Source organism: Schistocerca piceifrons, chromosome 6 (genome assembly GCF_021461385.2).
Source record: "Schistocerca piceifrons isolate TAMUIC-IGC-003096 chromosome 6, iqSchPice1.1, whole genome shotgun sequence".
Lineage (NCBI taxonomy): Eukaryota > Metazoa > Arthropoda > Insecta > Orthoptera > Acrididae > Schistocerca > Schistocerca piceifrons.
In genome coordinates, this window is record NC_060143.1 from 72949844 (window position 1) to 72966534 (window position 16691).

Below are 16691 nucleotides of genomic sequence, written 5' to 3' on the forward strand. Positions count from 1 at the left end.
AACTGGCCGTATCTGATTATCCAGCATGGGTCGGTACCACTCTGAGTTCATTGTGCTCCAGAGAAGGAAGGGATCGGTAAGTTCATCTGATGTCATACCACACCAAACCCGTATCGTGGGGTAATGGTGTATTTTCTCAACAATGATACGTCGAGAATATCCTGCCCAGTAATGCGAATTATAGTGGTTTACGAATCCTCCCAAGTGAGTCACAGCTCCGTTAACCCAAATAATGTTTGAAAACATCCAGGCAAAGTGTTTGAACCAACCTAGCACTCCATCCAATGGCAACGATCTTCAGCAGTTACTAGAAGTAATATGGCTTCCATGGAAGAACATCCAACTCCTTTTCAAGGACGTTTTCGATTGTGTACTCCATTTCTGAGAATGTGTTTGGAGCCCAGCATTGTATAGTAGTGAATCATGGACTGTGGGAAAACCGGAGAAGAAGAGAATCAAAGCATTTGAGACGTGATGCTACAGATGAATGTTGAAAATTAGGTGGACTGATAAGGTAAGGAATGAGGAGAGGAAAGGAATATGTGGAAAACACTGAGAAGGAGAAGGGACAGGATGATAGGACATCTGTTCAGACATCAAGGAATGACTTCCTTGATAGTAGAGAGAGCTATAGAGGGAAAAAAATGAAGAGGAAGACTGAGATTTAAGTACGTCACACAAATAATTGAGATTGTAGGTTGCGAGTGGTACTCTGAGATGAAGAGGTTGGCACAGGGGAGGAAATCGTGGCGGGCCACATCAAATGAATTAGAAGATTGGTGACTAAAGAAAAAACCGCTTCATAGTTTTTTTTTTGCTGTCTGCTGTGTTTTTTGCTCTCTGGGGCTTTCAGTGCACATTTCCCACACCACACATTTTACTCTGACCTGGACGTCCTGGGTAGACCATGTCAGACAATGTCCACCACTGATCCCATGTCATCAGCTTCATGTGACAATTTCCGATTTTCGTTGGATGCGAAGTAGTCCACTAGCATCTTTTGGTAGAATCATGAAACTCCACACTTCATGGTGAGAGTCCATATCAGACTGATTATGTACTGTTAGATATACAGAGATCAGTTTCTACCGCTAAGAAACTCAATGGGTTGTACACATATATATACTATCTGATACCTGCCTCTGTGCTCGCACATTAATAGTTTCGTTATTATGACTGATGTTGGGTAAGTAAGCTACTGTACATGCAATAACGTCAGCCGCCCTCATGTGTCTACCCGTTTGGGTAAGCATATTTGCTGATATGGCCCTCTCTCCCCCAACTCCCCCCATGTGCATGACCACACAGCGCACGCAGCGTTGCTGCTGAGCAGTGCATGCACATGGACTTGGCTACCTATAAATTACACTCTGTGCATGCACATGGACTTGGCTACCTATAAATTACACACTCAGTGCATGCACATGGACTTGGCTACCTATAAATTACACTCAGTGCATGCACATGGATTTAGCTACCTATAAATTACACACTCAGTGCATGCACATGGACTTGGCTACCTATAAATTACACTCAGTGCATGCACATGGACTTGGCTACCTATAAATTACACACTCAGTGCATGCACATGGACTTGGCTACCTATAAATTACACTCAGTGCATGCACATGGACTTGGCTACCTATAAATTACACTCATGTACATTTCGCAAAAAAGTAATTAATTTTTTAACGTGGTTAATGTTCCCTGTTGTAAAAAAGAAGGATTCAAGCTATCTATATACCAAATTTCATCGAAATCGATTTGACGGTCTAGCTGCATAACGAAACCAACAGAACTACTTTTGCATTTAATAATATTGTTATGGAAGTATAGATCAAACTTTTCTAAGATCATTTACGAATTGTATTCTAGCAGTTAGCCATGGCTGCATTCACCTATTAGTAAAATGGAATGAAACGTGCATACGGTTTCATTGGCCGGGAGACTTTGTTCAGCATGTTCAGCCACTAAGTGCAAGACTTTTTATTTGACTCCACTTCGGCGACTTGCGCGTCGATCATAAAATGATGATAACAACAGCACACACAAGCAGTCCCGAACGGAGCAAATCCGACCTGGCCAGAAATCGATACTGGGTACTTGTGATGAAGGCGAGCAATGTTATCCAGAAGACCACGAGCTATTGACACATGTCAGTAGTTTTGTTATTGTGAGTGATATTGACGACACTAAAATAAAATGTCGAATTTCTGAAATTATTAAACAGAGTTAAAAAACGAAGAAGAAAATAAACAATTTCTATTTCAGTGCAGCAAATACGAGGGCTGTTCGGAGAGTAAGGAACGATAGGTCGCGAAATGGAAACCACAGTGAAACTCAAAACTGTTTTCAGAATGATATTTTCACTCTGCAGCGGAGTGTGCGCTGATATGAAACTTCCTGGCAGATTAAAACTGTATGCCCGACCGCGACTCGAAGTTGGGACCCTTGCCTTTCGCGGCCAAGTGCTCTACTATCTGAGCTACCGAAGCACGACTCACGCCCGGTCCTCACAGCTTTACTTCTGCCAGTATCTTGTCTCCTACCTTCCAAACGTTACAGAAGCTCTTCTGCGAACAGAAGTAAAGCTGTGAGGACCAGGCGTGAGTCGTGCTTAGGTAGCTCAGATGGTAGAGCACTTGGCCCGCGAAAGGCAAAGGTCCCGACTTCGAGTCTCGGTCGGGCACACAGTTTTAATCTGCCAGGAAGTTTCAAAACTGTTTTATTTGCAACGGTTAGCTACACCTTCCAGCTACTTCTTTACACAGTCGCCGCTCAGACATTTGTCGTAGCGTTGTACCAACGTTTCAATTCCCTCGTTGAAGAAGACAGCCACCAGTGCTTTTCGACGATTTTCTACTCTGGACTGCAGCTCGTTGTCTGTGTCAAAATATTGCCTTCATAGCCAGCGGTTCATTTGAGCTGATATGAACCTCAAGGATAGCCAATTACGGACTGTATTGTGCGTGATTAAACACTTCCCATGGAAAACGTTGCAGTAGCATCTTCATTGCCCCTGCAGAGTGCGGTAGAACGAACCACATGACAGTTCTGTTATGTGGCTTGCATAGCTACAGGCGAAATCTTCTGCCAGGCCTTCATACTTGGCGGGAGACGCTAATATCTAGCCATCTTTACGTTATCACTGTGAACTCAGAATTGAAAAGAGCGACATGATGCGATCGACGAGTGTACTAGACACAGTGGCCAACGCACCTGTGCAAAGCTCCATCTGATTTTCACCGTATTTTCCATTTCGCGACCGCTCGTTCTTTACTTTCCGAATAACCGTCGTATTTTATAATATTTGTACGTGCAATAATGGCAGCTGTCCTCATACGTCTGTTTGTTGGCCGCGGCTGCTGTCATATACCATAACCAAATGCGGCCTCACTAAAGGCGTCCCACCTTCTACGTGTACAGGCACGATGTCCTTCTGCTTGTCATACAGCTGTGAAATTACGCCATCGTGTCGAGTCTTTGAGCGTCTCATCTACATCTACATCACACTCCGCAAGCCACCTAATTGCGTGTGGCAGAAGGTTCTTTTTGTACCACTAACTGAGCCCTACAACCCCGTTCCACTCTCGTGAATAGTGCGCCTAAGAAGAATGATTGTCGGTAAGCCTCCTTTTTCACTCAAATTTCTCAACTTTTTCCTCATGGTCATTACGCGAGACGTATGTAGGAGAAAGTAATATGTTGTCTGCCTCATGCCGGAAAGTGCTCTCTCGGAATTTCAACAGTAAATCTCTGCCTGGTGCACAACGCCTCTCTTGCAAGCAGTTGTAAAAGATGCCTGAAACGTCAGCGACTAAAATGCGTCGGGCTTATGACTGATATTAGTAAGGAAGTACGAATAAAATCGTCGAGTATCAAGTAAGTATTGTATTCATCACATTGAATCGCATTATGTTGTACATATCAAACAAAAAGGCATTTTCAGAAATATGATAAAGTTCGAAATTGAAAGAGTAATTCTTTCAAAGGGTAATTGTTGTTCCATATTTAGCGTCAAATTCTTCAACTCGATAAACACTGTGTACTAAATACTTTCTAAAATAGCCTATGTTGTTCCATAGCACTGAAGCTATCTCCATGCGAAATTTCATTAAAATCTGTTGAGCAATTTAGTTGTGAAGGCGTAACAGATAGCTTCCTTTTCGTATTTATAATACTAGTGTGGATGTATTAAAGTTGTTACCTATTTGCAATAGGCAATCTCTATATCGTTCGCAGCGTGTTGGGAATTACTCTCCAGCAACTCATTCCCTTTGAATCAGGTGCTGTCACTATCATCTTCTTCTACACTGCTGGTAACTGACACCCAACACCATGAAGGCAATCTGTAACAAACATAAAACTCGCATGAAGTCTATACGCATAGTCAGAGAAGTGATTAACATTTTAGCGTTACATCAGAATGCAGATAGGAGTAACGCTCCTACTTCAGTATATAAGAAAGATTATGCAGTGGGTTTCTCGTTCAGAAATCACTTTTGAATGTTATTGCTTGGTGAGACGCTCATGAAACGTCTTATGTAAGAGGGAGAGACTTTTACCAGCACATGTCGAAATCAGACCGCTTCATGATTGTGGGCTATCAAAAGTGTGGTTTATAGTTCCCTGATGTTGCTGCTCGCCTTGGCATGGGTACTACGACCGCCATGCCAATATAAAATCGATTTGTCCAGGAGGGCCATACCCAACACCATGCAGGATGACAGGGGTCGCACGTGACTAGCGCCCGAGAGGACAGCCCATCAGGAACATACAGCTATACCGTGTACCTTTAGACAAAAACTGAGCTTGTGTGCTGCAAGATAAGAATGCACACTTATAGTGCGATGTCAGGAGCACAACAGCGACTATGTTGCTGGCTGGTACCATAGACTCGGAAGCACAGACAATTGCTACAGCAATTTTGCGGCCACCGACAAACCTGGACACAGGAGTGGCCCAATGTTGTCCTTTCAAACGAATACTGATTCTGCACGCAGTTTACAATTGACGCATCTTCCAAACATAGCGTTCTTTGACTGTTACTCAGACTTCCGCATGGAGGCCTGCCTCGCATAGAGAAGCAGTTGAAAGAGTAAAAGAAGTAGTCAGGTCCGGAGGGAATCCCATTTTGGTTTTGTAGAGAGTACTCTGCAGCATTTACCCCTTACTTAGCTTACATTTCTCGTGACTGTCTCGTCCAGCGCAAAGTCCCAAGCAGCTGGAAAAAGTACAGCCGGCCGCTGTGGCCGAGCGGTTCTATCCGCTTCAGTCCGGAACCAGGCTGCTGCTACTGTCGCTGGTTCGAATCCTGCCTCGGGCATGGATGTGTGTGATGTCCTTAGGTTAGTTAGGTTTAGGTAGTTCTAAGACTAGGGAGAGCTTAATGATCTCAGATGTCAAGTCCCATAGGGCTAAGAGCCATTTTTGAAAAATGCAGGTGACTCGCATATATAAGAAAGGTAGGAGCATGGACCCACAAAATTACAGATCAGTATCGTTAACATCGATTGGCTGCAGAGTTCTTCAACATATATTGAGTCCGAATACAACAGAATTCCTTGAAGCAGAAAAGTTTCTGTATGCCAAAAAAATTTTCAAACGTGTGTGAATTCTTAAGGGACGGAACTGTTGAGGTTATCGGTCACTAGACTTACACACTACTTTAAAAAAACTTATGCTACGAACGAAACACACACACACACACACACACACACACACACACACACACACACTCATGCCCGAGGGAGGACTCGAACCTCTGGCGGGAGGGGCCACACAGTCCGTGACATGGCGCCTCTAACCGCGTGGCAACTCCGCACGGTTCTGCATGCCAATCAGCAATGATGAAGGAACCATAGCTTGCGTAAAAACAGCTTGCCCTTCCTCAACTGATACGCTACTAACTATGGGTGGAGAGCGACCGGCAGATTCCATATTGCTAGATTTCCGAAAATAGTTAGACATGGTTACTCACTGCAGACTGTTGACGAAGGTCCGAACACACATTAGATTCCCAGATATGTGATTGGTTCGAAAACTTCTTAAGAAATAAAAAATACGTTATCCTCGATGGTGAGTGTTCATCAGAGACAAAGGTATCATCGGGGGTGCCACAGGGAAGAGTTGTAGGATCGTTATTATTCTCAATATACACTCCTGGAAATTGAAATAAGAACACCGTGAATTCATTGTCCCAGGAAGGGGAAACTTTATTGACACATTCCTGGGGTCAGATACATCACATGATCACACTGACAGAACCACAGGCACATAGACACAGGCAACAGAGCATGCACAATGCCGGCACTAGTACAGTGTATATCCACCTTTCGCAGCAATGCAGGCTGCTATTCTCCCATGGAGACGATCGTAGAGATGCTGGATGTAGTCCTGTGGAACGGCTTGCCATGCCATTTCCACCTGGCGCCTCAGTTGGACCAGCGTTCGTGCTGGACGTGCAGACCGCGTGAGACGACGCTTCATCCAGTCCCAAACATGCTCAATGGGGGACAGATCCGGAGATCTTGCTGGCCAGGGTAGTTGACTTACACCTTCTAGAGCACGTTGGGTGGCACGGGATACATGCGGACGTGCATTGTCCTGTTGGAACAGCAAGTTCCCTAGCCGGTCTAGGAATGGTAGAACGATGGGTTCGATGACGGTTTGGATGTACCGTGCACTATTCAGTGTCCCCTCGACGATCACCAGTGGTGTACGGCCAGTGTAGGAGATCGCTCCCCACACCATGATGCCGGGTGTTGGCCCTGTGTGCCTCGGTCGTATGCAGTCCTGATTGTGGCGCTCACCTGCACGGCGCCAAACACGCATACGACCATCATTGGCACCAAGGCAGAAGCGACTCTCATCGCTGAAGACGACACGTCTCCATTCGTCCCTCCATTCACGCCTGTCGCGACACCACTGGAGGCGGGCTGCACGATATTGGGGCGTGAGCGGAGGACGGCCTAAGGGTGTGCGGGACCGTAGCCCAGCTTCATGGAGACGGTTGCGAATGGTCCTCACCGATACCCCAGGAGCAACAGTGTCCCTAATTTGCTGGGAAGTGGCAGTGCGGTCCCCTACGGCACTGCGTACGATCCTACGGTCTTGGCGTGCATCTGTGCATCGCTGCGGCCCGGTCCCAGGTCGACGGGCACGTGCACCTTCCGCCGACCACTGGCGACAACATCGATGTACTGTGGAGACCTCACGCCCCACGTGTTGAGCAATTCGGCGGTACGTCCACCCGGCCTCCCGCATTCCCACTATACGCCCTCGCTCAAAGTCCGTCAACTGCACATACGGTTCACATCCACGCTGTCGCGGCATGCTACCAGTGTTAAAGACTGCGATGGAGCTCCGTATGCCACGGCAAACTGGCTGACACTGACGGCGGCGGTACACAAATGTTGCGCAGCTAGCGCCATTCGACGGCCAACACCGCGGTTCCTGGTGTGTCCGCTGTGCCGTGCGTGTGATCATTGCTTGTACAGCCCTCTCGCAGTGTCCGGAGCAAGTAGGTGGGTCTGACACACCGGTGTCAATGTGTTCTTTTTTCCATTTCCAGGAGTGTACATACATCACCTGGTGGGCTGTGTGAACAGCGTGCTAATGACGCCGTACCGGAAGGTGTCGTTCTATTACAGTAGAACGATACAAGACGACTTTGACAAAATTTCGAGTTGGTACAATGCATGGCACCTTGCTCTAGATGTCTAAAAATGTAAGTTAATGACAATGAGTAAGGGAAACAATTCTCTATCGTTCGAATGCAGCATTACCAGTGAGTTTCTTGACACCGTAACATCGATTAAATACATAGGCGTAACGCTGCTAAGCTATATAAAAGGGAATGAGCACGTCACGTTGGTAGTAGGCCAGGCGAATGTTAGACTTCGTTTTATTGGGTGAGTTTTGGGAAGCTGTAGCTCATCTACAAAGGATACGTTACATAAGACACTAGTGCGACCCATTCTTTTGTATTTTGTATCCCGTCTGGAAGGCGGCACGTGATCTGCTCCTGAAAACTTAAAGGTAGGCCGAATGATGGAAGCGAATAGGAGCAGGTGAGGTAAAACATGTCGGTACTGCAGGTAGGTAAAAGGGATTTACTGGTGCATGAATATATACAGAGGCATACGTAACTTTGTGCTGAGGAGCACGTAGGTGCGAAGCCCTAGATCCGTCGTAATTTCTGCAAAGTCTCTATACCAAACAAGCTGAAGTGAAGTGTCCCAGCCGTCTGCTCTTGAAGAACTGGCCAAAGTGGAGCGGCGCTCGTAGAGCTGCTTAGCGTCCGCTAGACGGCGCTGCGGTCGGCGAAAATCTTCCGCTCTCGTAGTGCCAACCTAAGAACGGGCACCTACGCTACGGCATCGTAGCTATCGATCCCACAATTGCTCAAATGCTTGAGATCTGCACGAAATGAGATATCCGTATCTGACCATTTAGCTCAGCTCGATTCGGTGTCCAGCCAAATTAGAGCTGTTGTTGCTTTCGTTCCTTGTGCTGCAATTGCAATGTGCATTTACCGTCATTGAAAATGTTTATAAGCTACCCTCTCTTATGGTTGTGACAATATTTGAGTTATTTTTCTGTCGAAACTGCTCAGCGTCGGACTCGAAGTTAATGTCAGCACAATAGAGCAGACTTATGCCAAATGTACGCACAAGTTTATCAAAGAAAGCTATTTCCATTCAACAGCGGAGTGTGTGCTGATGTGAAAATTCCTGGCAGATTAAACCTGTGTGCTCGACCGAGACTCGAACTCGGGACCTTTACCTTTTGCGGGAAAGTGCTCTACCGACTGAGGTACCTAAGCACAACTCACAGCCCGTCCTCATAGCTTTTTTGTTCTTACAAAACTCTCTATACTTCATTGCGCACAGTGGGAGCATCTGAAACCAAGCCTGCAAAATTGCACCTTGCATAGTGACTTTCTGACTCGCGCCAAAAGACTGGCAGCTCCAAAACTTCGTCCTGCTTGTAGACTGGGACAGCCGGAGTACTTTACGAAGACATAGTCTTACGGAACTAACCATTCTTTCCCGCCAGCCTCCTCAACAAGCCACAGGTCGGACAGTGAGCTTAGAGGTGCTGCGCTCTACTCGTATCCGTAGCACTCACCTAGCCGCACGTAGGAGAGTTAAAACGTTGCATTGCCAATGTCACGATAGAACTGCAGAAAGAACACTACTGTCTCGTTCCCAACTTATTAGTTAGTAATTCGAGAATTGAGACATGAGGACTATAAACTGTTATTATTGTTCGTCAGGTGCGTACAGGTGTTTCCCAGTTCCCTACACGTGACGTAAAAGACGGCATCAAATACGGCCAGAAGCGCGGTAAGAAAAGTGAACGAGTGAGCTTCTGTTCTCGGTGGTGAGATGCGACTGTGTAAAGATATACAAGGTGCGGTCGAAAGGTTACTTTCCCGAGATAGTTAACCGTAATGTCTCGGACAAACCACCTACTTTTATGGTGACCCTTTGTGGGTGTGCAAGTCAGATTTCGAGGCTCCAGCTTCGTTAGTTTTCCGCTGCGATACGTTGTATACCATAGTGTAAGCAAAATGGCGAATATCGAAGAATCAAGAACCGTGCTGTGATTGAATATCTTCATTTGAAGGGAATGACGCCCAAGGAAATCGCGGAGGACATGCAGAATACACTTCAGGACTGTGCTCCGTCTTATACAACAGTGAACTGTGTGTCCGATTTCAAACGTGGAAGAACGAGTGTGGAAGATGCACCAAGAAGCTGAAGGTCTGTCACCGTTGCCACTGATGAAACAATGACTGAAATTCACGATACGATTTTGCAGGATCGTCGAACAACGTTACAGCACATGGAAACCACATTTGGAATCTCCCATTGGTATGCTCGTGACATTGTTGTGGATATTTTGGCAATGCATAAAGTTTCATCTCGGTGGTGCCGAAAGACCTGAATGCAGATCAGAGACGGGAGCGTGTGCAGTCTCGTGAAGAAATCATATGCCAATTTGAAGCGGATGAAGACGGCTTTCTAGAAAGGTATGAGGCAATGGACGAAAACACCTTGATCCTGAGACAAAACAACAGTCACAACAATAGAAACATCCTTCATCCCCTACCTGAAAAAGTTCCGAGTTCAAAAATCAGTGGGTAAGGTGATGGCCTGGATCTTCTGGGGTGCGGAAGTGGTAATTATGGTGGATTATTTGCATCATACTATTGCAAGCTCCTTCGCCATTTGAGAGAAGAGATCAAGACGAAAAAGCGCGGAAAATTGGCACGCGGAGTTCTTTTGCATCAGGACAGCGGACCGGCGCACAAAGTCCTCGCAACACTGGAAACTCTGCGTGACTGCGGGTTCGAATTGTTACGTCATCCGCCATATTCTCTAGATTTGGCACCATCAGACTTTTTTCTTTTCTCAAACCTAAAAAAAAGACCTCAAAATACGACTATTTGACAATGATGATGCAGTGATTGATGCTGTGAACGATGGTTGGACTCGAAATCGAAGACCTTTAATTTGAATGGTTTGTAGAAGTTATGTGAGAACGCCCGCAAATTTGTTAGTGTACACGGGTGTTATATCGAAAAATAAATTGATATTGTGAAATGTCTGTCATTCTTTATTTGTGAGACCAGGAACGTTTCGACCCCCCTCGTATTATATGAATTCGCTAGTAAGGATAGACATGTTCGCCATTTCGAGGGAAGCTGACGGAAGATGTCGTCCAAACATGAGAGTAGGCAAGTGTCTTGGGATAAAACGCTTACGGCGATTGATACAGGCGAGACCAAACCAAGAGGGTCGTAGAAGCTTGTAGGAACTTGCAACAAACTTCTTTTACTTGCTGTCCTGTTTACTGTTTTGCCAGTGATAACGATTTGAGGTAGATATGTCGTTTGTTGTGTCCCATATTACACCCAGTAACGTAGCGTTCGTTTTAATGTCTTGTACTAAGACATTTATTTATACCAAAGAGAAAAATGTCATGCAAAGATAATATAATACATAATTCTACTGTGCCGTGGCAGCGCAGTATAACTTGAACTGACAACTGTAAACAACCGAAGTGCATTCGGCGAGTCTCAAGAGAAGAGGCCGAGTTAAGTAGTGTGCGTGCAGTCATAGTATGTCAGCGTTGTCGTGACACAAACCGTAGTGAAGCAACATCTCTAAATGAAGTGTTCAAGACATTCTCCCGAACATAAACGACGACGCTTGAACGTCTGCCGTGACCTGATTGAAAATGTGTGTACAGAAACGATAGTGTTACAGTGAAAAATGTATATAGGTAATAACCATCAAAATTTTAGCGACCCACATATGGAAGTATAATTATTATGTTTCTTTACATTCAAAGGCAACGGCCTTGCCGCAGTGGATACATCGGTTCCCGTCAGATCACCGAAGTTAAGCGCTGTCTGGCGTGGCCGGTACTGGGATGGGTGACCGTCCGGGCCGCCATGCGCTGTTGCCATTTTTCGGGGTGCACTCAGCCTCGTGATGCCAACTGAGGAACTACTCGACCGAATAGTAGCGGCTCCGGCCAAAGACAACAATTGTAACGGCCGGGAGAGCGGTGTGCTGACCACACGCCCCTCCTGTCTTCATCCTCAGCTGAGGATTATAAGGCGGTCGGATGGCCCCGATGAACCACCTGTGACCTGAAGACGGAGTGCTTTATAGTCAACCTTTACAGTACAGCTAAAAGAAATGTGGAGAATTTGCAACGGTAATATGAAAATTTTCTACGTTATATATGAGCAACGTCTCTTACAAATATTTTTAGCTTAACACGACAGAAGGTTTCTTCTAAAAAGTTTAATTTTACGAGGTTATAGTAATAGTAATTCTTACAAATATTTTTAGCTTAATACGACAAAAGGTTTCTTCGAAAATGTTTAATTTTAATTGTGTGTGTGTAAAATGTTCAAAGACATTATACGAATCCACCTTGGTTCCGTTAATAGCGCTAGTATGATCGTAGGAGTGACGTCGAGCTAGCCAGAAATGAGAAGCGCCCATTACCGTAGCAGAAAGGAAGATGAATGATTGTACTAACACGGTGGGGTTACGTTAACATCACTTCACTGCAAGTCCGTAATTAAAACAGAACTGTGTAATAAGACCAGTATGAAAGTGGTAAAAGCTGCATGATAAGAGGCATTATCTGAGTAGTGATAAATGGACTTGTTTTGACTGTGATGTGAAATTCAGTGCTTGAAGTTGTGTAAAGAGTAACTACGCAGTAGCGTGGTTTCGTATGCATGGAAGACTACATGGCGAGAGGGCAAGAGAATGGTGAAAGGGTTATTGCTCTATAAATAATAATTACCGGCTACAAATGGACGTTTGCATAAGAATATTCAAGAGGAACGTAAATGGTGAAGCTGGTATGTCAAGAGGAATGTGAGCAAAACATTTGTAGCTTTCGCATGCAGCAGCCCTAAGTTTAATCTTCATCGTTGAGTGAGCACTGGTAAAAACTATAGTCAAACACCATATCAGCAACCAAGGCAAAATGTTTTATTGATCTGTAAAGGGGGATTTCGTTTCGATGATAATTTTTATTCAGAAAATATAAAGTAGCAGATTACAACTTTTGTTATTTATTAGCCTCTTTAATTGGAATCACTGTTATGTACGTAAAGGTTTCTTGGGAATATTAATGTCATCACCTTCTGAAATATTTAAGCAACGAACGTTGAACTATTGATGCAAGAGAAAGATCGATTTGCGCATCAGTTGATAAAAATGCACTGTCAGTTGTACAGACTCTTTAAAGAGACATTTAATGAGTAAACTATATTAATTTCTGACCTCATAGTTAACGAGTATTACTATATGGAAGGTAGATATCAGTTTGTAGATATGCCAGATAAAAACTTCATTACATATGACGGTAACAGCCATAACAACAAATAAATATCACGTTACTTAAAGGTTTGCATTATACGATTTTAGGTCTCAAATTTAGTAATAAGTTGCAGTTTTTTCAAAACATTACTGAAATAATACAAATACATTTTTTCCTGCTTAATATTTAATATCACAATTTCATAAAGTCAGTGCACGTATCTGTACAGCCTTGAAGCTGTTCACATTAACATCGTTATACTTTACGTTATAGAGACAGTACTACTTAAATGTATATTGGGTGCAGTTTTTCTCTGTTGTTCACAAGAACAGTAGCAAAGTGACAGAAAGATAGATAATACCTAGTCACTGTGAAATGAAGTAAGCAGTCTCTGCAGTAAGCCAAAGCTAGTTTTCTGACCTCAGCTGAATTTAGTAACACATGATTTGTTTAGTACAGGTTAAGACTTCCCTTGAAAATCTCTAAGCTTATGTCTGTTTTGTACAACAAAGTATTGTTCCCATCAAAGAGCTTTAATAGTAAATCTAGCTTCAGATATCGCAAAACTTTCCTACTAAAACAACATTTAGAAAGACTAGGATTTTCAAATTTGTGGATGGGAACACTGTTCCTAGGTAAGCAGTGGTTGCTGCATTTTCGTGGGAAAAAGAAATTAATGAGCAGAAGAAATTAATGAGCAGGCAGGAAGTGGTATTTGTGTGAAATGAGTGAAATTATAACGACCATTGTACAGTGTACAGGATCTTTAGATTCCGACAGCCTCTTTGTCACACAGGTCACGGTTAAGACGCGCCACAGCTGTTCAGTTATTATCTAGTTAGTGGTTGCGTGCTTTGTTAAATTAAATCTCATCAGCGTCATTGTTCAGGAATCAAAGAACGAATGTTTCCTGGACTATTTTTTGTATTTTACGTACAAAAATATGGTGTTTAAGTAAATACGAGGGCTGTTCAGAAAGTAGGGAACGTTTTGGCATTAAAAAAACCAAGTACAAGAAATACATTTTATTACATACATCTGAAAAAGTGACTGAGATACTACTTTTCCATATAGCCGCCAAACACACTGAGGCACTTATCATAGCGGTGGACGAGCTTCGAAAGACCTTCGTCGTAAATTTCTGCCGCCTGAGACTACAGCCAGTGAGTCACGCCCGCCTGGAGTTCCGCGTCGTCATCAAAGCGCTGCGTTGCAAGCCGGTTCTTCATCTTCGGAAACAAGTGGAAGTCGCTTGGTGCAAAATCGGGGCTGTAGGGTGGATGAGGAAAAATTTAACATTTGAATGAATTACGGAGTTCTTTAGTACGGTTTGCCGTGTGAGGTCGGGCATTGTCATGCAAAAACAAGATTTTGGGACGTCAGCTTTCATCGGCGTTTGTTTTGAACTGCTCTTCTAAGGCTGTTAAATGTTTGACAGTACCGGGCAGAATTTATGGTTGCTCCACGTTCGAGAAAATCAATAAGAAGCACGCCTTACCTATCCCAAAGCACTGTCGCCATCACCTTTCTTTGTGACAAGGTTTGCAAACATTTTCTCGGTTTTTGGGGGGACCTTGTGTGCCTCGACTCCACGGACTGTAATTTTGTCTCGCAATTGGCGTGTTTCACCCAAGTCTCGTCACCGGTTACGATTCGAACCAGTAATGAATCACCATGTTTGTGGTAGGCCTCCAGAAATGCCATCGTTGGCCCCATTCGTCGTTCCTTATGGTGCTCTGTAAGCATTTTGGGCACCCATCATTCACGAAATTTGTGGTAGCCTAGTTGTTGAGTGACAGTTTTAAACAACAAAGTCCATGAAACTTGCGGAAAAGAAAGCACAAGCTCCGTTATTGTGAAGCGACGGTTTTTACGAATCGTTTCATCAACTTTAGCGACAAGATCGTCAGCCACAATGCTCGGGCGTTCAGCCTTCTCTACATCATGAACGTTGGTTCGGCCATTCTTAAACAGAATGCACCATTTCCGGACGGAACATTCACTCAAGCTACGTTGTTTCCGTACACTTCGCACAGTTCACGATAAATTTCTAGAGGATTTAGATTTTTTGCCAACAAAGACCGTATCACAAACCGCGCCTCAGAACTGGAGGGATTTTCGATTGCAGTGCACATTTCAAATTCGAATATCGAAAAAACCAGACGCGCAGAGACGTTCCCACTGCCACGGATGGATGCCGACTGAGCTGCCGAGCACGCACGTACCAAAATATACACGATCGGCGCGCGCCTAGCGGCGTCAGACGAGAAATGTTCCCTACTCTCTGAATAGCCCTCGTATTAACAGGGCGACCGTCTGTCTTAAATTTACTAGAGAAATCTGCATTTTAAATAGCACACTGAGCTATTTAAGTATTTGTTCATCAGAGACTCTTTCCAAATTATTTACGAAACATTAACAGTGGAATATTGTCGGTAGTACAGTGCAATGGGGGGAGGGGGGGGGGGTTAGAACCGTTGCAGACTTAGCTGACAATTTCGCACCGTTGTGCGAATTTTTTGTGTGTTGTACTCAAATGGGGGAGGAAACAACGTAGAACAACAGAAGCATCAATACCATTACCTTATAGTTCCTTTAATGTTTATTAATCAGGTCTCGAAACGATTTGCTTGGGTGGGGTAGGCGTATATTTTGCAAATAACTTAGTGTAAGAGTCAGCACAGTTTACGTCACAACAATTTATCAGAACGCTGACGTCACACTCAGGTGATGCCGGTGTCGTTGCAGTCGAAATCTTTTGGAGGCGCCGGCTAGCGGCGACGAAACGCCAGTGTGGCACCTTTTACAACACTTTGTGCCATCTCGTCTATTCCGCGCGGTGGCACACAGTGTTGATATAGGCGCCTACCTATTCCTCCCTGTGGCTTACCGCGGACCAAGAAGTGTCCCACTCGCAGTGCCGCTTGATACAAGTCTTAGGGCCGGCCGGAGTGGCCGTGCGGTTCTAGGCGCTACACTCTGGAACCGAGCGACCGCTACGGTCGCAGGTTCGAATCCTGCCTCGGGCATGGATGTGTGTGATGTCCTTAGGTTAGTTAGGTTTAATTAGTTCTAAGTTCTAGGCGACTGATGACCCCAGAAGTTAAGTCGCATAGTGCTCCGAGCCATTTGAACCAGTCTTCGGCTTGCCTGAAACCGTGAGACCAGCTATTCCTTGTTCCCATCCGGGCACGAGATAATCAGCAGCTGCACAGCGTTCATGTTCCCGAAGTCACAGTAGCACCCTTTATTCTTAAAGCGCATGATTGAAAAAACCTTAGACCAGACTTTTTGTGATTCTATGTCATGTTCCTTACCCCACGTGAATAATTACGAAGTACTTATCTTAGAAATATGGAAACTGTTGTGTACATGAGTCGCTACCTGGTATGATAGACTCTCCTCCACCAACGGAGGATGAACAGATCAGCCTTTACGCGAAGGCGAAAGGAGCCCGCTAGCAATTTACAGTGGTTGGCAGGAGGAAGCATTAGCGCTAGAAATGCAGAATTCTGTTCCACATCACTCATCACAAGGAGCAAACAGTGGGGAGGTTAGTATCACATGGCACTAAAATATAAGTCGCGCTCCGTGGCTTAACCGGCGTTGCATCTTCGAGAGAGTTCTTGCAGAATATCTTCAAGAGAGTCTTCCAGTTCCATTCACTGTCGCTGCTACAGATACAGCCGTTGCAGCTTAAAGGTGCGATTCCGTTGGCGGCGACAGCGACCGACCACAACTGCAGACGGCAGACGGCAGACGGAAACGCTGTCGCCTGCAGTCGGTGTGTTGCCGAGTGCAGCGACAGACAAGCAGTGCAGTGATTTGCA

At 44.8% G+C, this 16691-nt stretch overlaps 1 pseudogene; it reads left to right on the plus strand.

The window, feature by feature from the left end:
* Positions 1 to 11363: 11363 nt before the first annotated feature.
* LOC124803623 lies at positions 11364 to 11481 on the plus strand (annotated as a pseudogene).
* The last annotated feature ends 5210 nt before the right edge of the window (positions 11482 to 16691 follow it).